Consider the following 21,633-nt stretch of genomic DNA (forward strand, 5'->3'; position numbering starts at 1 on the left):
TTAATAAAGTGCACAAAAACTTTAATAAACTTTTTTAAAACCTACATGAAACCTCATCCCACCTGTGGATGAGGTTTCATGTTTTATCTATTGCCCACCGGGGCTCCTGGCCTACCCACAACCTTAAGGTTGGACGGGCAGGTCCTTTAATTGTTTCAATGATCCTGTCAATGGCCTCAATTGGCCATTGACAGGTCGGTGAGTGGACAGCTGATTTCACTGTCCTCCCGCCTTCCTGAAGATTTAACTGGGACAGGATGATGTCGGGGGTTCCCGCTGACATCATCCCGTGTCATTTTCGCGTCGGCGTGCGGGCCCCGCCCCCTTCTCGCCGACGGAAAAATTCAGCCCGATGTGTTTTAGCTCACCAGACTGAAATTTGTCAGAAATTCAAATTGGTTGTTGTGGCATTATAAATCCATGGGGCAGGAATTTTCACTCGGCAGGCGGGCGAGCACCAGACCTGCTCAAGTGTGAAATGAGCCACGTTGACGTCGGCTGGGCGTGCCGACATCAACGCGCAGTCGCAGAATAGTTCAGTCAACAGGCATGTGCTGGAGCCAGCTGAGCACCTGCCGACAATTAAAAGGCCTGTTAAGATCATTAGGTAATCAATTAAATTAAAATTTTCACTGCCCATCCAACATTACGGTTGGTGGGCAGGTGAAAAGGCCAAGCAGCCTTTGCACTTTTTTTTGGAAACCTCATCCATGGGCGGGATGAGGTTTCCAAAAGCAAATAGAAATAAAATAAAAGCTTTAATTTTTCATTAATAACATGTCCCTACTCATGTGATAGTCACATAAGGGGACATGTTTCATTACATTTTCTTTTCATATCTCTCAGGGAGATTATGAAGGGCACACTCACGTGCATGCGTGAAGTTCGCACTCGGCCCGCTCGCCCTCCTCCCCCCCCAACCCCCATACAGGCAGCGCTCAGCACTGCTGCTCACGTTTCACACTGGACAGGCCTTAATTGGCCCACCAGCGTGAAATCGTGGTCTGGTGCTGATTGCAGGTGGCAGTCAGCTTCCCGACCACCTCTACATTAACCCCGCCGAGCATGCCCGCCAAGGGCAAAATTCTGCCCACGAGTATAAATGACCAGAACAGGTAAAAAGAGGGCTAAATAAAATTCTCTTAGCAGAGCTTTGTTAGCCATTTCCTGTTTAACATGCTGCTGCTCTTTTGCATAATGTGAAGAAAGCTATGTTTTATACAGTGAATTTAAGACAATGGAAACGCGGGTGATTGGGAGACAGGTTTTCAAATTCTTGTTGCATACCTGAGAAATAGGCAGGAAAATTGACTGAGGACCTTGTGTTCCAATCCTGTTCCAAACAATTTTATGGCAGGCAGAAGGCCTATAAATGGGCTTCCAGCACATCCGGACAAAGCAGGTGGCAGGCTGCTTACATCTGTAGATCAAGTCCTATTTCGCTGTGGGACCACAATTACAGTTGTCATTTGAAAAATGGATAGAGTATGCATGGTGCAGCCTCGTACCCTTTCCCCAGGTGTTGAGAGGCCTAACTGGGTGGTCCTATTAGGTTTATTTCTAAGATTACTGTACAGCAGGAGGACTAAGAGTTCTGCTGGCTCATTTTTTACATTTACGACATCCACTCCTGATCAGGTCTTTCCTGTTGCCTGACTGTGTGCAGAAGCTGGCAGATTTTCCACCACAGGAAAGAGTGGGGCTGTAACAGGCAGCTGCTGGCACCTGTATCTTGCCAGAAAAAATGTTAATGAGGCCTGAGCCTGTAAATGTTTCAGTAGGCCTCTCGGTGATCGCATTGGGTGAAAGTGGCAGGCAGCTGAAGTAGAAATGTATCTCTGGATACACTTTATTTTACAATTCTACATTGCAAATACAATACATAAACTGCAACCAACAATGGAATCAGAATACAGATCTGAATGAAGCCAGGGAAATGAACAGCAGCTATACAAATAACAGTCCTTCAACTCAAGTACATTACGCTTACTGTATGAATGTCTTTGCAGGTTCTTTAGATCAAAATAAAATTCAAAAATAAAGCTGATAAATATCTTTATATCACTCAATATTTAAATCTATTCTGAGTTAGTGTTAAATAAAAGAAATAGTTGTATAGCAATAGCTGGTAAAACGTTCCACAATGTACAGTCGAAACAAATAACCACGATGTCTAAAGTATGACTTCTGAAACAGAAACTTTCAACCAAGTAGATTGAAAAGGCTCCCCAAGATGATAATGCATTTTATTACATCAGTGCAAAAGCCCCATAAACTTTTATCATGAATATACCAATATTTTTTTCAGCTAATTTTTAAAGGGAAGGCAGAATGGGAGTAGGACTATGAGATGAACAAGATAAAATCACGTGTTAATAACAAAATGGCAGAAATATTAAATAATTACTTTGCTTCAGTGTTTACCAGGGAAACAGATCAAGTGGGAAGCAGTGGAAGCAGTTCAGAGAATATTCACTAGGCTGATTCCTGGGATGAAGGGATTATCTTATGAGGAAAGGTTGAGCAGGTTGGGCCTATACTCATTGGAGTTTAGCAGAATGAGAGGTGATCTCATTGAAACATATATGATTCTGAGGGGGCTTAACAAGGTAGATCCGAGAGGATGTTTCCTCCCTTGGGGGAATCTAAGGGGCCTCCCATTTAGGATGGAGATGAAGAGGAATTTCCTCTCTGAGGGTCGTTAGTGTTTGGAATTCTCTTCCACAGAGAACAGTGGAGGCTGGCTCATTAATGTATTCAAGGCATTAAGTGAGGCAGATTTTTGATTGACAGAGGAGACAAGAATTATGGAGGACAGGCAGGAAAGTGGAGCTAAGGTCTGATCAACCATGATCTTCTTAAATGGGGGAGCAGGCATGATAGGCAGAATGGCCTACTCATGCTCCTATTTCTTATGATCTTATGTGGGTGTGACATTAGAGGTTGATATTAGAAATGATATAAGCATATTTAAAACAAAAAGAGGAGAAATATTAAATAAACTATTCAAGCTCAAAAAAAACAAACCTTTGGTCTTGATGAATTGCATTAGTTCATTTTAAAATTAAGGGACGGCAAAGGCACTGTTATACATATTAAATGTTTTGTAAGAAAAAGGTATAGTGCCAAAGGGCTAACATTCCACTTATATTAACAAGGGTGATACAGGATGTCCAGGAATCTTTGGGCAGCATTTCCTCCCATCAGGGGAGATATGCGGGAGCGGGAGCGAGCGGGTGGGTTCCTGATCAGCCCTCCCAGTCGGGGGCGAAGCGCCATTTTACATGGGCGGGGCAATTAAGGCCCGCCCAGTATAATGTCCACCTGGAGCCACTGTTGGGCTGGGGGGGGGCTGACCTGAGCCGGGAGTGAGCGGTTTCGCACACGCGTGCGAAAGAATGCACAGATCTCCCTGAGGCAAAGTGCTGCCTCAGGGATATCGGCTTAAGATACAAACTTTCATTAAAGGCAGAAAAAAAATTCCTGACATGTCCCTCATGTGACACTGTCACATGAGCTGGGACATGTCAATTTCTTTCATTTAAACATTTTATACAAATTTTAATACCCTCATAAAACCTCATCCTGCCAGTGGATGAGGTTTCATGTTTTATCTGAAGCCTGCCTGGGCTCCCAGCCTGCCCGCCAACCTTAAGGTTGGACAGGCAGGTCCATTAATCATTTAAATTACTTTGTTAATGGCTTTAATAGGCCTTTGACAGTTTGGCGGGCACGCAGCTGAATCAGCTATGTCCCCGCCAAACTGAAAATCTAAATGACGCAGGGTGACGTCACCCCGCACCATTTTACGCATTGGTGAACAGGCCACGGCCCCAGTCACCGACCGGAAGACACAGCCCTATAATCTCAGTGATAAGAAAAGTAAGAGAATCCCTACTCAAGAAGAAAATGGAAAACCAACTAGGGCAGGTTTTTCCAGTTAGTGAGTGGGAGCAGGGCCCACTCGCTGATGCGAGGATACATTGGATGTGCTTCCCGACGTCATTTAGAATTTCAGTTTGGCGGGTGCACAGCTGAATCGGCTGCGCACCTGCCGAACTGTCAACGGCTTATTAAGGCCACTAAAAAACCAATTAACTTGATTGATGGACCCGCCCGTCCAACCTTAAAGTTGGCGGGTAGGCCGGGAACACTGGCGGGCCTCAGAAAAAGCATGCAACCTCATCCACGGGTGGGATGAGGTTTCATGAGGGCTTTTAAATGTTTATCAAATGTTTAAATAAAAGCTAAGGACATGTCCCAACTCATATGATACTGTCACATGACATTTTTGGTTACCTTTCTGTCAACTTTTGATTCTGAGCTAATCTCTCTGAGACAGCACTTTGCCTCAGGGAGATCAATGCACTCTTTCATGTGTATGTGCGTACGGAGCGCACTCCTGGCTGAGGGAATCCCCCTTCCCACACGCAAAGGGAGTGCATGGCGCTGGGCGAGCCTTAATTGGCCTGTCATGTAAAATGACGCCCCCCCCCACCCCCCTTGATGGGGGCACTGATCAGAAGGCCGGCCACTGGTGCCCGCTCCCACACATCCTCCCCGACAGGGGGAAAATGTTCCCCCTAAAAACCAAATTAAAATAATGAAGAGTCAGCATGGATAACAAAAAAGAAAGTACAGGAAAAAAGAACTACAGACTGTACTCAACCAGCCCACGCTTGCAAAACCCAAATCAAAATGTCTATTGTTAGATGTGATTCTGTGACTGGGCAGCACTTGCTGAACATTCCTGATTGCACTAATAGCTACACTAACAACAATTTAAAATCATCAGTTGTGCTCATAACGTAACTCATTTATACTTGCTAGAAGTGACATACATTCATACATAGAAAACCGTTCTTTGCAAACAAAAGAAATATTTTCAAGTCTTGTACCATTTTTGAATTACCTGGAGCTTGGGGAGGTTATAGCCCCTGTTGCCTTCTCTCTGACAACACCTCGGCCAATCAGAGTTGACTTGCCAACCAATCAGCACCCTTTTCTCCTGTAGTATAAATGATTTTGATTGCTTGAAATTTGGCATTCTTACATTTGTACTGATAAATGCAAGACGAAAAACTTCACCAGCACATCTCTCTTTTCAGCAAAATAAAAAAGAAAGCCTTTCTTGACCACTCTCATTGAATTCTTTGAAGAGGTAACAGATAGAGCAGGCAAGGTAATGCAGGTGGTGTAATGTAACTCTTTTGAGTACAAACACATTTCCATCTGTTTTTCAGATGAAGTTACATTGTTTCATAGTTTGACCAGTGTGAGATTTGAACTCTTGATCTTAGGGTTACAAGCCCAGTACCATTACCACTTGGCTATTTAGGCCAAGCCTAAGGTGGTGTAATGTATCTGGATTTCCTGATGGCCTTCAATAATATGCCTAATAATAACTTAATGAACATGGGCAGGGCATGTGGGGTCAGAGGATAACGAGCAGATTGGATAGCTGGCTGGTTGCAAGACAGAACGCAGAGTAGGGGTAAAGGGTAATAAAAACAGGAAATGCTGGAAAAATTCAGCAGTCCGGCAGCATCTGTGGAGAGAGAAACAGAGACAACGTTTCAGTGCATTTGACTCTTCTGAAGAAGTGTCATACGGACTCCTCAGCACTGACTATTCCCTCTACCCCTCCCCCCAAGTTGCTATTATCCATAAATTTAGAAATAATGATTTTGATTTCAAAGTCCAAATCATTAATATAAATTATGAACAACATTGACCCTAGCACCGACCCTTGTTGGGCCTCATTTACTTGTGCCATTCTGCTGCAACAAATTATAACATGTTAATAATAAACTTGCAGAATGAACATATAATTGGCAAAATAAATTTCAACACAAATAAGTGAGAGCTATTATATTTTAGTAAGAAAAATAAGGAGACCACAGACCATTTAGAAAATGGTAGAGGAGCTGAGGGATCTGGGAATACAAAATCATAAATCATGAAAGGAAGAGGATAAGGCCATAAAAAGGCAAGCCAAGCACTAGGGTTTATTAAAGGGATACAATTCAAAAGTAAAGAAATTATGCAAAATGGTATCAAATATTGGCTAAATCACACTTGTAAGTAGTGTGAACAAATCTGGTTCTTACAATATAAAAGGATGTGGAGTCACTGAATGCAGAGGCAAAAAAGACATACAAGGATGATAGCAGAAGTGTATGTCCTGTCTATCAGAAAGGGATAAGCAAGTTGGGTCTCTGTTGTCTTGAAAAGACAAGGGTGAGGGATGACCTAGAGGTCTTTAGAATATCTGATTTTCATAGGGCAGAATTTTCTGCCTGTCGGGCGGGTGGGCCTGACCCAATCTCCGGTGGGCGGGGAGCCGATCCCTGCCAGAGAAGCGGGCCCCGCCACCATTTTAAGTGGGCAGGCCAATTAAGGCCCACCCAGCTATGTGCTTCCTGTGCGGGTGGGGGTGGATTCTTCAAATGCGAGAGTGTGCTCTTTCAGGCATGCGCACGAAAGATCGCACCTCTCCCTGAGGCTAGGTGCTGCCTCAGGGAGATCGCTGAAAGTTTTTCAAACTTTAAAAACAGAAAACTAAAAAAATCATTAACATGTCCCCGTCATGTGACAATGTCACACGAGGTGGGACATGTTAATAAAGTGCACAAAAATTTTAATAAAATTTTTTAAAACCTACATGAAACCTCATTCCGCCAGTGGATGAGGTTTTATGTTTTTTCTATTGCCCGCCGGGGCTCCTGGCCTGCCCACCAACCTTAAGGTTGGATGGGCAGGTCCTTTAATTGTTTTAATTATCCTGTCAATGGCCTCAATTGGCCATTGACAGGTCGGTGGGCGGACAGCTGATTTCGCTGTGCTCCTGCCTTCCTGAAGATTTAAATGGAGCGGGATGACGTCGGGGGTTCCTCCCATTGTCATCCCGTGTCATTTTATGCATCAGCGAGCAGGTCCCACCCCCTGCTCGCCGACGGAAAAATTCAGCCTATAGAGTAGATGCAGAGTGTTTCCACTTGTGGGGAAGAGGGTACCTAGAGGCCATCAATATAAAATCAAACGGTGAATTCAGATTTAATTTCTTTACCCAGGGTGGTGAGAATGTGGAACTTTCAACCTTGGTTGGGGGGATGGGGCTGGGGATGGAAGCGCTGTGGTTAAGGTTTGAGATGAATAACATAGAAGCATTTAAAGGAGAGCATAGGTAAACAAAGGGGAGAAGAGAATTGAGGATTATGCTGATAGAATTGGATGAAAAAGGATGGGAGAAGGTTCGAGTGCAATATGATCTTTTTGGCCAAATGACCAGTTTCTCTGTTATAATTCTAAGTAATTCTGGCCCAATAAAGATGAAAGTAAGAATAAAGTTGAATTTCATTTGCACCTATTTTTTCATCGCCCATCAAGGTAAGGCAACTAAAAAAAATGGATAACTAGATGTGTGACAAAAACAGAATTACCTGGAAAAACTCAGCAGGTCTGGCAGCAACGGCAGAGAAGAAAAGAGTTGACGTTTCGAGTCCTCATGACTCTTCGACAGAACTTGAGTGAGTCCAAGAAAGAGTTGAAATATAAGCTGGTTTAAGGTGTGTTGGGGGGGGGGGGGGGTGGAGAGAGAGAGAGAGAGAGAGAAGTGGAGGGGGTTGGTGTGGTTGTAGGGACAAACAAGCAGTGATAGAAGCAGATCATCAAAAGATGTCACAAACAACAGAACAAAAGAACACATAGGTGTTAAAGTTGGTGATATTATCTAAACGAATGTGCTAATTAAGAATGGATGGTAGGGCACTCAAGGTATAGCTCTAGTGGGGGTGCGGGGAGCATAAAAGATTTAAAGATATTTAAAAATAATGGAAATAGGTTGGAAAAGAAAAATCTATATAATTTATTGGAAAAAAACAAAAGGAAGGGGGAAACAGAAAGGGGGTGGGGATGGAAGAGGGAGCTCAAGACCTAAAGTTGTTGAATTCAATATTCAGTCCAGAAGGCTGTAAAGTGCCTAGTCGGAAGATGAGGTGTTGTTCCTCCAGTTTGCGTTGGGCTTCACTGGAACAATGCAGCAAGCCAAGGACAGACATGTGGGCAAGAGAGCAGGGTGGAGTGTTAAAATGGCAAGAGAAAGGGAGGTTTGGGTCATTCTTGCGGACAGACAGCAGGTGTTCTGCAAAGCGGTCGCCCAGTTTACGTTTGGTCTCTCCAATGTAGAGGAGACCACACTAGATGTGTGAACTGTTATGATCCAGGGTTAAAGCTTTAAGTAATTAGAGATTTTGTTTCAAATTGTACTATTATATGAGGGGTATTTTAACTATGATTTTTGAAAATTATGAACAAAAATCTCCATTCAGCCCTATTAATTCATAAAAAGCCAAAGAAAACATAATAGTGTAATAATATCGATATGAAAAATTATATGGAAGGTGCGTATAACTATCTTTATAAAGCAATGAATGAAAGAAAAGTAAATGCTTGCATTGTCAAATTATAAGATGCAATGTTAATTGGAAACTCTGATTTTCCTGTTAATTTGCACTGCTTTTATTTGAAAAACTAATGTTTCACTGAACAATAGGTCAAGTTGTTGAGCAGCTGAAGGTTTTACCCCCAGGATTCTGAAACTCCATTTTCAGTCCATTCAGCAAATCACAAGAAGGAAGATACCAGTTCTACTGAGGCAGGGGAGGTCTGATCATTTGGTATATGTACCATACAAATCATGTATAATTTAGACCTTATGTTATATCAATGTCTCTGTACAAACTGATTGTAACAATTACATTATACTTCATGTGGTGAAAGCACAACATTCAAATGGAATGAAATACGACATTCAAATGATGCTTGTATTCTAATCCTTGCATCGAACCACAGAGATTTTACAGCATAGAAGAAAAACACTCGGTCCATCTCATCTGTACCAGCTCTTTGCTAGAACAATACAAAACTAATCATAATGCCACGCTCCCAATTGCTCCCTTGTATGACACTGGGAGGATATTTAGTCTTGTAGGAGAGACTAGAACTAGGGGACACAGTTTAAAAATAAGAGAATTACCTCACTAACTCCTTTAAATGACCCCAGTAACTCCTGTAAATCAGTGCCTCCCCTGCTGGCTTCTGCTTACTTACAGAATCAAAGGGTGGAATTTTCCAGCCCCCTTGCTGCGGGCTCCCCCCATGGCGAGGCTGGCATGCCAATGAAATCTCCATTCACATCACCGAGACCGGAAGTCCTGCCAGTATGAAGGGCTGGAAAACTTTGGCCAAAGAGTCTTAGCATAGAAGGAGGCCATTTAGCTCAACCCGTCTGTGCTGGCTCTTCGAAAGAGCTATTCATTTAGTTCATTCTCCTGTGCTTTACCCAAAACTCTGTAATATTTTGCTTTCAAGTATTTGTCCAATTGTCTCTTGAAAGTTACGACTGAATTTGCTTCCATCACCCTTTCAGGCAGTGCATTCCAGATCACAACAAGTCGCTGCGTAGATTATTTCTTCCCATCTTGGCTCCAGTCATTTTGCCTATTACCTTAAGTCTGTATCCTTTAGTTACTGACCATTCTGCCACTGTAAGCAGTTTATTCTTTTCTATTCTATCAAAAACCCTTCTGAACACCTCAATTAAATGTCTCCTTTACCTACTCTGCCCAAAGGAGAACAGAGCTTCTCTAATGTCCCCGCTGGTACCATTCTAGTAAATCTCCTCTACTCCCTTTCTCAGACCTTGGCATTCTTCTGTGCTCAGAATTGGATACAATGCTCCAGTTGGGGCCTGATCAGTGATTTATAAAGGTTCAGCATAACTTCATGCCTCATATTGAACTAATCAAAGAAGAGGCTAATAAAAAGCTTTACCCAACTACTGTAAAACCTGGTAGGCGAGTCATTTAGTTCACTCAAATGTTGAGTGGCTGCTTGTTCACTGAAAAGCCCTCAGAGTGCAAGATGTGCAACCTGTATGCCTGATTTTACAGTAGATGTGATTCCAAATACCAACTGAATACTAAAGATCACAGCAAACCCCCTTGGGGTTTGCCAGCAACGTTATAAAAATAATAAGAGCAAGTCCTTTAGTGGTGAAGATTGAGAGAGTCCCAAGTTTAACCACATTAAGTTACCATAGACATTTCATTGCATGCTCACAATGCTGCTGAAATTGCGGTGCCATACCCTGGATGCAAATGGTTAAAGCATCATTTGGAAGAAAACTGGGGTGATGGTGGTTGGTGGGGGTGGGGGGTGCAGGGGGGGGTTGGGGTGGTGGTCATTGTCAGTGTAACACCTTCCCCGCCGAATGATAATTAGTGGGAAAGAACTCTGAGGGCAGTTCGCATTGCAAAACCAAAAGGGCATCTGCCTAAGCATTCCCCAGTTGGCCGAACAAACTCAATAGTTCTTGTGTTTTGAAGAATGAGAGGTGGTCCCATTGAAACATTGAAAATGCTTAAAGGAATGGACAGGGCAGATGAAGACAAGATATTTACCCTGGTCGGGGAGTCTAGAACCAAAGGATACAATTTCAAAATAACAGGGAAGCCACTTAGAACTGAGATGAGGAGAAATTATTTTACATAGAGGGTTGTGAATCTTTGAAATTCTCTACCCCAAAGGCCTGTGGAAGCTCAGTCATTGAGCATGTTTAAAGCAGAGATTGACAGGTTTCTAAATCCCAATGATGTAAAGGGATACGGGGATAATGTGCGACAAAGGGATTGAAGTGGATGATCAGCCATGATCGTATTGCATGGTGGAGCAGGCTCAATGGGCCGAATGGCCTACTCCTGCTCCTATGTTCCTAAGTGCCATTCTCCTGCCTTTGCCCCTTAACCCTGCAAATTCTTCCTTTTCAGATAACAGTCTAACTCCATTTTGAATTCTTTGATTAAACCTGCCTCTGGCATATTCTTAGTGCATTTCAGACTTTAACCACTCGCTGTGTGAAGAAGCCGTTCCTAATGCTGCTTTTGCTTATTTTGCCAATTATTTTAAATCTGTACCCTCTCATTCTCGATCTTTTTATGAGTGGGAACAGTTTTCCCCTATATACTCTGTCCAGATCCTCATGGTTTTGAATACCTCAGCCTTCTCTTCCCCAAGGAAAGCTGTTCCAACTTCTCCAGTCTATGTTATAACTGAAGTTCCTCATCCCTGGAACTGCTCTCATGAATCTTTTCCACACTCTCTCCAATGCCTTCACATCATTCCTAAAATAGGGTCTTATACATTTCAATATAACCTCCTTGCTCTGGTACTCTATGTTCCTAAATATAAAGCCTAGGAAATTGTACGCTTTATTAAATGCTCTCTTAAGCTATCCTGCCACCCTCAATAACTTACGCACATATACACACAGGTCCCTCTGCTGCTGTACCCACTTTAGAGTTGCACCCTCTCTTCATGCTCTTCCTACCAAAATGAATCACTTCACATTTCTCCGCATTGAATTTCATCTGCTATCTGTCCGCCCCTTCCACCAACTTGTTTACATCCTTTTGAGATTCTACACTATCTTCCTCACAGTTCACAATGCTTCCAAGTTTCGTATATTTTGAAATTGTGCCCTGTACACCAAGATCTAGGTCATTAATATATATCAGGAGAAGCAAAGCTCCCAATGCTAACCCCTGGGGTGTTCCACTACAAACCTTCTTCTGGCCTGAGAAACATCATTAACCACCGCTCTCTGTTTCAGTCGCTCAGCCAATTTTGTATCCAAGTTGTTACTGTCCCTTTTATTCCATCAGCTATAACTTTGCTCACAGGTCATGTGGCACTGTGTCAAATGCCTTTTGGAAGTCCATGTACACCACATCAACAGCATTGCCCTCATCAACCCTCTGTGTTACTTTTTCAAAAAATTCCAACAGATTAGTTAAACATGAGATACTAGCTTTTCTTAATTAATCTGCATTTATCCATGTGACTATTAATTTTGTCCCAAATTATTGTTTCTAGAAAGTTACCCCTCACCAAAGTGAAACTGACTGGCCTGTAGTTGCTGGGTTTATCCTTACACCCCTTTTGAACAACGTTTGCAATTCTCCAGTCCTCTGGCACCACTCCCGAGTCTAAGGAAGACTGAAAAATTATGGCCAGTGCCACTGCAATTTCCACTTCCACTTTCCTCACATTCTGGTCAAGTTGCCTTATCCACTTTAAGTACAGACAGCCTATCCATACCTCCTCCTGATTAATTTTAAACACTTTTAATGTCTGAATTACCTCCTATTTCACACTAGCCAGGGCAGCACCTTCTTCCTTGGTAAATACAGATGCAAAGTATTTATTTAATAGCCTCCATGCATACATCCCTTTTTCGGTCCCTAATTGGCCCAACCCCTCCTTTTATCACCCTTTTTCTATTTAAATGCATAGAGAAGACTTTAGGGTTCCCTTTTATGTTAGCTGCTAGTATCTGTTCATACTCCATCTTTGTTTTTCTTATTTTCTTTTTCATCTGCCTTCTCAACCTTCCATATCCAGCCTGGTTCTCAATTATATTTTCTACCTGACATCTGTCATAAGCACACTTTTTCTTCTTTATCTTAATTTCTATCCAGTTTGTCAGCCTGGGTGCTCAAGATTTGTTTGCCCTACTTTTCCCTTTTAGGGGAATATGCCTTGACTATGCCTGAACCATTTCTGCTTTGAAGGTAGTCCATTGTTGAGCTACCATTTTTCCTTCCAACGTTTACCTCCAATTTATTTAACCCAGACCCATTCTTACCCCATTGAAGATGGCTTTTCCCCGGTTAGTTATTCTTACTCTCGATTGTTCTTTGTCCTTTTCCATAGCCAGCTTAAACCTTATGATGCAATGATCACTGTCCCCTAAATGTTCTCCTACTGACACTTGATAATGTAACTTGACATAATACGAAGGTACACATTAAGAGCAGGAGTAGGCATTCAATCCATTAAGGCTGCTCTGCCATTCAATAAAATCATGGCCGATATGATTGCAGCCTCAATGTGAATATCCTGCCTACCCCCTGTACCCTTTGACTCCCTTGTTAGTCCAGAATCTATTTACCTCTGCCTTAAAAATATTCAATGACCCTACTTTCTGGGGACGAGAGTTTCAAAGATTCATGTCCCTCTGAGAGAAAAAAAACATCTCTTCTCTGTCTTAAATGGAAGACCCCTTAATTTTAAACTGTGTCCTCAAGTTCTAGTCTTTCCCACAAGGGGAGACATCCTTGCAGCATCCACTCTGTTAAATCCCCTCAGGATCTTATATGTTTCAATAAGATCACATCTCAATCCTCTAAACTCTAATGAACATAGGCTCAGCCTGTACAACCTTTCCTTGTAAGATAACCCCCCACCCTATCAAACTCAGGTATCAGTCGAGTGAACTAATGAAGGTTTGTGCGGGAATTGAACCCAGGGCCTCTCACGTAGTAATTCAATGAAAACCGCTTAATGAGAATCATGCCCCTAGACCAACGAGCTAGCTGCCAAAAGGTGCCATGGTGGGATTTGTGTCCCTAGAGCATCAGCCTAGGCCTCTGGATTACCAGTCTAATGACATTACCACTGCACCACCACTTCCTCCTTGATATTATAGGAATAATGCTTGAGGCAATTAAAAAAGATTGTGAGCAAATCATCTCTAACTTGTTTCAGTCAAGGATACACAGCATTATTTTAGTAAAGCATCTAGCTGGAAGGTGTTATCTATCCTAAACAGAAGTCATTTTCCTCAGAGTTTAACATTACGCAACTGTCTATATCATCCAAAAGCAGCTCCTACCCAGAGTTATTTGATCCCGGCCTGCCTGCATGAACAAAGCAAGTTGAATGCTAAGACCAAGAGAGAGAAATTTTTGAAACAGCGAGACTCAGAGGGTGATCAGATTTTTTGAAGGGAAAGCTGTGAAGGCTTTCACTGAAGTGGAGCGATTAGACATGCTGGAAGGTAACTACTTTCCTTATTTCACATAAGATTACCTACTGATGGGGACTAACATGGCCTTTTCTCTATTTTGTATTATATTATATAGATTCAATTAAATGAGTTCATTCGTAATGGCTACCAGGTATAGTGGCTACATTTTGAAAAATTCATCATATCAACTTGTATCTGGCTTTGTCTCACCCAGTGGGTGGAATTTTCCATCCCTGTTGGCGTCGGGCATCATGGTGGGTGTAAGCAGACAATACAGGGGGAAGGCCAAAAATCAGTTTCACGATGTCATGAAACCAGTTTGCGGTTGTCTGCTCTTCCTGTCAAAGGCAGGCTGTGTTTCCTGCCACTGGACAATGGGAACATCATTTTAATACATATAATTATAAGCCCTGCTCGTCGGAATCATCACCCCACTTTGGATCATCTGGGCACGTCGGAATTATTACACACCGATGTGTTTCACAACAGCATTTATAAGGCGTGCACCCAGTGAGCTGCACTTCAAGGGGAACTCGGAGGTGAGTGCACTGTAACATTGCACAGCACTCACGAGGGTGGCCCATTTGACCTCAAGGTTGAGGCGTCACGCATTAGGTGAGGCCACAGGCTTTTTCCTGTCTGGCTGATAGTGCGGTGCCAAGACAAGGGCTGCACTGCAGTTGGGATGAGTTGTGGGGAGGGCAAATTCTGCACTGTGGTTGGGGCAGGCAAGGGCTGCACTGTGTCTGATAGTAGTGCGCAAGCACATGCTGTGGCGATGGTTGATGGGGAGGGAAGTCCTCATGCATTTGGGAATCCTTGTATAAAGTGACCAATCCCACAGCTGAGATAGTTCAGGCGCAGCCACATTGACATGCGTGGAGTAGGGCCTCCAGCTTATCGGCTCACTCAAGCAACACAGAGGCATGAAAGTGACACCAAGTGCTCCAGAGCTTTTCACAAACTGCAAACTAATGAGCATTTTAGTGAACTGCAGAACAGTCAGACAACTGGACACATTGTACAATCTTCTTGCTAAAGTTGGCCATGGAGCAGTCGCTGCTGGAGGTGCTCACAGCCCCTTGCAATGTTATCATTCAGCTTTGGACCTGTCTCCCCCATGGTTCAGCCTAACAGTGCAGCCTTACAGTGCAGGTTAGGAGAATGCCTGCGCCAGAGCTGAAAGTACAGCATGCAGCCCTGTGGTTGATCAGGTGGAGTGGGAGGGGTTTGGGGCAGCCATACAGAGCACTAAATGCTAGCCATCAAAGTAGTGCCCAGAACTCTCCGGGAGTTAAGGGGCCTTCAGAATTAACCAAGACAGGTTCTTAGAACATCCAAGCTAACCCATGCGTCTCTCTTTTTCGTCCTGCAGAAGAAGTACATCAGGCGCATGGAGACTGGTGAACTAACTGTATGCCTCATGGCTTACAGGATGTGGGGATGAAGGAGAAGAGACCAACGGAGGTGCCTGGCTGCTTGGAGGAAGTAGCAGCACACTCAAGAAGAAGGGGCACTGGGGCTCTCGTGCGTGCTGCAGAAGAGCAACAATGAGCCATTGCTGGTCGACGCCTAGCTAGACCAAGGGTCTATAGAGGGCACTTGTCATTCCTGCAGATGACTGAGAACCAGCGTCACCAAAGACTGCTCATGTCCAGGGAACTGGTCGGTCACATCTGCCACCTGCTACAGGATTTGGTGCCAGATGGACATGGAGGGCATCCACTGCAAATGGCCATGAAACTCACAGCAGCACTCAATTTTTACACCAGTGGCTCCTTTCAGGGCTCCACAGGTGAATTCTGTGGGGGACTGCAAGCCTCTATCCACAAATGCATCCATGCCATATTCACAAGGGCACACAACTTTCACCTGGGGTCAGGAAATCCAGGAAGCAAGAGTGCTGGGATTTGCCCAGATCCTGGGTTTTCCCTAGGTGCAGGGTGCCATCGACTGCACTCACATGGTGCTCAGATCTCCATGGCAACAAGTGGTCAACTATGTCAACTGCAAGGGCTTCCACTCAATAATGTTCAGCTGATGTGTTACCACCACAAATGCATCCTGCAGGTCTGCATAGTTTCCAGGGAGTGTCCACGAGTCTTACATTCTCAGTCCATAACAGATCCCTGAGGTCTTCCAGAGTACAGAGAGGCTGCAGGAATGGCTCTTCAGGGACAAGGGTTACCTGCAGAGGACTGATGACGCCCGTGCGGCAGCTTCAGAGTGCATCAGAGTGAAGGTATAATGAGGCTCATGCTGCAACTTGCATTTTGGTAGAGCAAACCATCACAATGCTGAAAATGAGTTTCCAGTGCCTGGGTCGGTCTGGTGGAGACTGCAATACAGTCCACAGTGGGTGATATGCTGTCGTCATCTGCTGCGCCCTTCACGACCTGGTGCTGCAGCAGGGAGAGGAGCTGGCTAACGAAGAGATGGAGAAGCTGCATGTCTTCTCCGATGATGAGGGTATCAATAAGGATGAGGGTGAGGAAGTCCTCGAAGGTGAGGATGATGGCTATGAGACCATTGCATTGGCCAAATGAGGCAGGTGCACTTGGAAGGCCCTCATAGCTGCTAGATTTGTGGAGGATGATGATGAAATGCAGTGAGGAGACACCATAGATCCTCACATTGCATCTGTGAATGTTTGACTCCTGTCTGGCTGATGGCAGCATGCATACGCTCTGTGATAGCGCTCCTGTCATGGAGGTGCAGCTGATACCCATAATCCCAACATTTCAGGGGCCTGATGACAACATGCAGTGGGGACACTCCATAGATCCTCGTATAGCTTATGTGAATGTCTGACTCCTGTCTGACTGATGGCAGATTGCTTGCGCTCTGTGAACAGGGTGATATCATGAAGATGCAGCAGGGAAACATTAGCTGCTCCTGATCTAAGGCAGCCTTTGTGAGCTGAACCCTTCAGAACCACACTGTCATCCTCTTTCAGCACTGGGTGGCTGTCGTCTTTTTCAGAGCATTAGCGCTGACCACAGCTGCCACTGCCTCCCATGAAAGATTGGTGACCTTGCTTGCTGGCCTTTGCCTAGGTTGGGGGTAGCGGACACTGCGGCAGGTCTCTACTGCGTCCAGTAGATGCTCGAGGGAGGTGTTGCTAAATCTGGGGGCAGCATGTTTCCTCCCTTTGGCAGCCATCAGTTTGCTTCCTGTCCTTTGAAGAGAGCTAGCTCTTTGCAGGGGTGCCCAGTCTACTAAAGGCCTGAGGTGATGGTGGGGTGGGCAAATGACTGGATGCCCCACCAGTCAATTGACATGTTTCCTGGGAATACATGATTAATGAGGCGGGATTGGGACAATACGACACGAAAATCTGTCATTGCGGCCAGCTGGTAAAATGTCCTTTTTCCCGCCTGCTACTGCAGTTAGTGCAATTCTGGGATGATTCTGCCCGACGTTCTCTGGTCCACCTACAGAGAAATACACATACAAAAGAAGCAAATACACATTTCAAGTCATAAGAAGTTACTATCTGTATATTCCAGATTTGGAAGACATACCTTGCTGTTGCTTGGAATGAATCAATTGTGTAACCTATTAAGACACTGGTCACCTTGACAGCCTATGTCCAGTTTGTACACATGGTTGGTTGACAAAGGATGAGTGCAGCATGACTGGCTTAAGGTGCAAGCACACTTCAATCTTTTGCTTCCAGAAATCTCTCCTAGTGCACATGTACATTTAGCAGCAATTTGAAATAGCCATGGCTATAACTAGGGTACTCCCACGTTATTTTTCATTTGGCAAAAACCTATGGGAGATAGGATCTTGATAAACCAATGCCCATTGTGAGGTCTGTGTAAATCATTTTTAAGTGTATGGCTATTTTATTAAAAATTTACAACTGATATTTTGTTTTGTTTTAAATAGGACACAGAAGGCCAGAGAAAAGATGCGACAGATGGTTTCTGCAATAGCAGCTGAAAAGGGCATAGGTAATCTTCCAGAATTTACAAAGGTTTCAGGATATTTCAGAATTAAAGTGGTTAAAAGGTAATTAAAAATAACTACAAAATCCAGGCATTTATCAGTGAAAACAGAAATTGAAGTGCAGTATAGCATCCAAATAACTGTAGGAATTGAAGTAGGAGAATCATGTTGAGCATATAAAGTATTTTGGAGGAATCCTGAGTCACAATGTTTAGTGAAGCAATGTTCAAAAATAAACAGACAAAATCAAAGAATCTACTGGGTGTTCAGTAAAAGGAGGCATTAATACAAAACATCAGAGTTGCTCCAAACTGCCAACTAAAATGTTTGCACAAGAATTAGCAACACCTGAATAATTGCAACTCCTAACTCAGAGGGATGCTGGAAGAAGTTGAAACAATGGTTAGTAAATTATGAGGCAACAAAGCTACTGCAGAAAAATACAAGATTTAAGGGTGACTACACCCCTTGATTAGTTATGTAGCTGTTGAAGAACATAACTGCAGAAGGTCATGGAAAAGTTTAAGAATCTTTGCCAAAAAAACCACACCAGCATGATATGTACAACTTTAGAAAGCAGGAGAACAGAAAGTAAATCAGTAGCATGCCAAATTGAGGTTCCAACCTCCTGCTTAAAGATCCCTTGGCACCATTTAAGGAAGAGCAGGGAATTTTCTTCTGGTGGTCTTTACCAACATTCCTGCCTCAAGTATCTGTCATTTGTTTCATTCGCTGTTTGTGGGAACTTGCTTTAGATAAATTGGAGATTGTGTTTCCCTACAAAACAACAATATCTGTTCTTCCAAAAAGTTTAAATATGGGATGTCCTTAGGGAAAATGCTATATAAGTACAGTTTTTTTTTTGTCTTGATCACTGTGATCACAAAGTTCCTGGAGACACTCTGAGTGAACAGAAGGCATCATTGATTCCTTATACAATCATAATTTTAACTTCCAGAAAAAACACACAAGTACTGCTGGGAGAATTAGGTTGGGAAGACCTTATGAAAACTGTAAATATATAAAAGGAGATAAAGTTGCACTGTGTTGGGTGAAGCAGCTCAGTAATGATGAAATTGTTCATTCAACTAAGTATAAAAGGGAATGCTAAAAATAACCACTCTGTTTGAAAACTCAGCCAATAGAAACCCCAGCTGATAATTAACCATGGTCCATTAGTTCACCTCCAATCAGTGCTTAGGATTCAGGCAGATACCTAATAAGTATCCTTAAAAAACACATTTTGCTGTCAAGTGTAACAGAGTAAAGTAAATAACTGCATCTCAGAGATTGATGAAGAAGGTAATGAAGATAATGACAGGAGCGGAGAATGATAGAGAAGCTATTTCAAAGAAATAGAGAAAAAGAGAATGATAGAGAAGCTATTTTCCTTAGTTCTGTTGAAGAGTCATATGGACTCGAAATGTTAACTGTGTTCCTCTCCGCAGATGCTGTCAGACCTGTTGAGTTTTTCCAGGTATTTTTGTTTTTGTTTAAGGTATTCCAAAGTTAGTTGTGAAGATGAAGGCAGAAAGCAATAATGATGTCAATGTTAAGCTTCAGCTTGATGGTGCAGCAATGTGCAATCTAGACACTCTCAATGAATGCATGGGGCAGGATTTTTCATATGGCGGGCAGGCTTGGCAGGGGCGGGTGCAGAGCTGATTGCCGCCCATGATCGGCTCCACGCCGCCATTTTACACGGACGGGCCAATTAAGGCCCGCCCAGTGTAATACTCAGCCAGTAGCGCTTAGTGCTACCTGTGTGGGTGGGGGGAGGAGGGAGGGTCGGGGCCAGCGCTCTTTCACGCAAGCGCAAGCGTGAAAGAGCGCTTCAAATCTCCTTGAGACATGGAGCTGCCTGTTCAAAAAAAGGTTTATAAATTGATTTAAACATGTCCCCTCATGTGACTTTTATTTAATTTTTTGATGGCCTTAATAGGCCGTTTACATATTGTTAGGCACGCAGCCGACTCCTGCGCGCGCCCGCTGAGCGAAACATCGTTAATCAGCGCGATGTAGCGTGTCGGAACCGCCCCTGCACACTGACGGAAAATTCCTGCCCATGGAACCAGTGAAAAAGTCAGATAATCACCATCTTCAGAATGGTAAAATCAAGTACTTAATAAATCAATAAAGTTCCAATGAGCAGATGTAATCTAAAATCTACCAGTGAAGGATGCACAATATTGACACTCTGAAACCAGATGAAAAGAATTGGAAAATAATCTAGAGATGAAAAGGCAAATGGTGTCTGTTCATTTGAGCACTTACTAATTATGGCACACTGCCCTCTAACATTTCTGCCATATGTGTCAAAGACAATTATTGTGACATCAAGAAGATAAAATGTAAAGTTCCAATAGTTAGAAAATCACAACCACACTGAAAAAATTAATCACAGAATATGAAGATCTTAAGGAATGAGGAGGAGTTTGTTTCTGTCTCTCAATCTGATCTCAGTACAACTTTGTGCCAAAAAGAAACAATAATGTTTTCCTATCTACTGGGCTATTCTAACACCACTTTCGCATAAAACAAAGCCTCCACACTGTCTCGTCTCTTTACCCTCATTACAAGTTTTTTAAAATCAACACAACTTTGCACAGTGATTCCTTGTTCCTTCTAAGCTTTAAATGTGCTATCTGGCTACACCTTCACTGTTTTGAAATCATGGTTCTTTCCACTGTCCTACTCGACCTCATTCTTTTCCAAAAATTTAAAAGCGTGGAATATTACCTATCCCTTATTCCCACATTTATCATTTAAAGCCAACCCTAGAGTCAATTAATCACTATTACCTAATTTGCCTTGTCTTTTCATTCTGCTTAGCTTTGATGGTGCTCTGCAATGGGAACCTTTCACTATGGCTTTTCAAACTTGACAATCTCCCTGCCCTAATTTGGACTTTCCACATGCTATTATACAGTCTTTCTAAATGCAGTCACACCTGCAGTTACTTCCTTCTTTCTACATTCATTCTTTTTGCTGCATTATATTTCATGACCTTTCAACATTTTAAAAAAAATTTTTGCAAAGGGTGTACAGGCTGACAGTGAGATTTAATCATGGGTGAATAGGAGTTGAAGGTGACCATTAAGTATGAAGGAATGTGAAGACTTTACATAAATGAAGTGAGTATATACAGAAATGGGGAGTACTGCATACAGAAATGGAGAGTACTCTTCAAATCAATGGAACAGACTTTACAAAGAAATGAAGAGAACTGTATACAGAAGTGCACTGGAAGCAAAAGTGAAGGTGGCAGATCCATGGATAATGATAATGAGATCAGCCTGGTTAGGACGCACGAGAGAAAATAAAGATGGGATAGACTTATGAGAATGGGCTATGTAGATTGGCAATGAACAGGCAGGACACCATTAATGGGAAGAAGGATGAAAACATGATGCGGAAAACACCATGGCATGATCAGCATGCACTGAATTGGTTGCTGTACAGACTGACAGCCAAGGGGGAGAAAACTAAAATAGGCACAAAGACAATATCCTAAAATAAATACCACTCTAAACTTTATAACAAAGGATTGATGATACGCAGTGCAGTATAACTGGGCTAGCAGCCAAGCAGAGTTAAGGTCGGAAATGTTTTATCATATTAAAAAGGTATATAAAAAAAATAACTTTGCCTGCATAGAAATGGTTAAAACATCTGAAGTAAGAGAGATTAATTTGAAATTTGAAGTTGTGTCTAGCATGTTCTGTTACTTTTTGGTCACCCTGCTTCAGCAGGGATGTCCAATATTTTATTTGTAAAAGCTCAGTACAGGGGACAAGATGGATGCCACA

General features: G+C 43.0%; 1 protein-coding gene and 1 long non-coding RNA gene across 2 annotated transcripts in view; one reads left to right on the forward strand and one right to left on the reverse strand.

The window, feature by feature from the left end:
- sntg2 (syntrophin, gamma 2) overlaps window positions 1-21,633 on the reverse strand; it is a 1,105,459-nt gene that overhangs the window by 1,029,886 nt on the left and 53,940 nt on the right. The gene's annotated exons all lie outside the window — the stretch shown is intronic.
- Window positions 1-21,633, forward strand: part of LOC121277935 — a 44,796-nt gene that overhangs the window by 8,462 nt on the left and 14,701 nt on the right. The window contains exon 2 of the long non-coding RNA XR_005943006.1: window positions 17,765-17,887. This is a non-coding gene — a long non-coding RNA (uncharacterized LOC121277935). The remainder of the gene's footprint in view (window positions 1-17,764; window positions 17,888-21,633) is intronic.

The sequence above is a fragment of the Carcharodon carcharias genome, chromosome 5 (assembly GCF_017639515.1).
Source record: "Carcharodon carcharias isolate sCarCar2 chromosome 5, sCarCar2.pri, whole genome shotgun sequence".
NCBI classification, from domain to species: Eukaryota; Metazoa; Chordata; class Chondrichthyes; order Lamniformes; family Lamnidae; genus Carcharodon; species Carcharodon carcharias.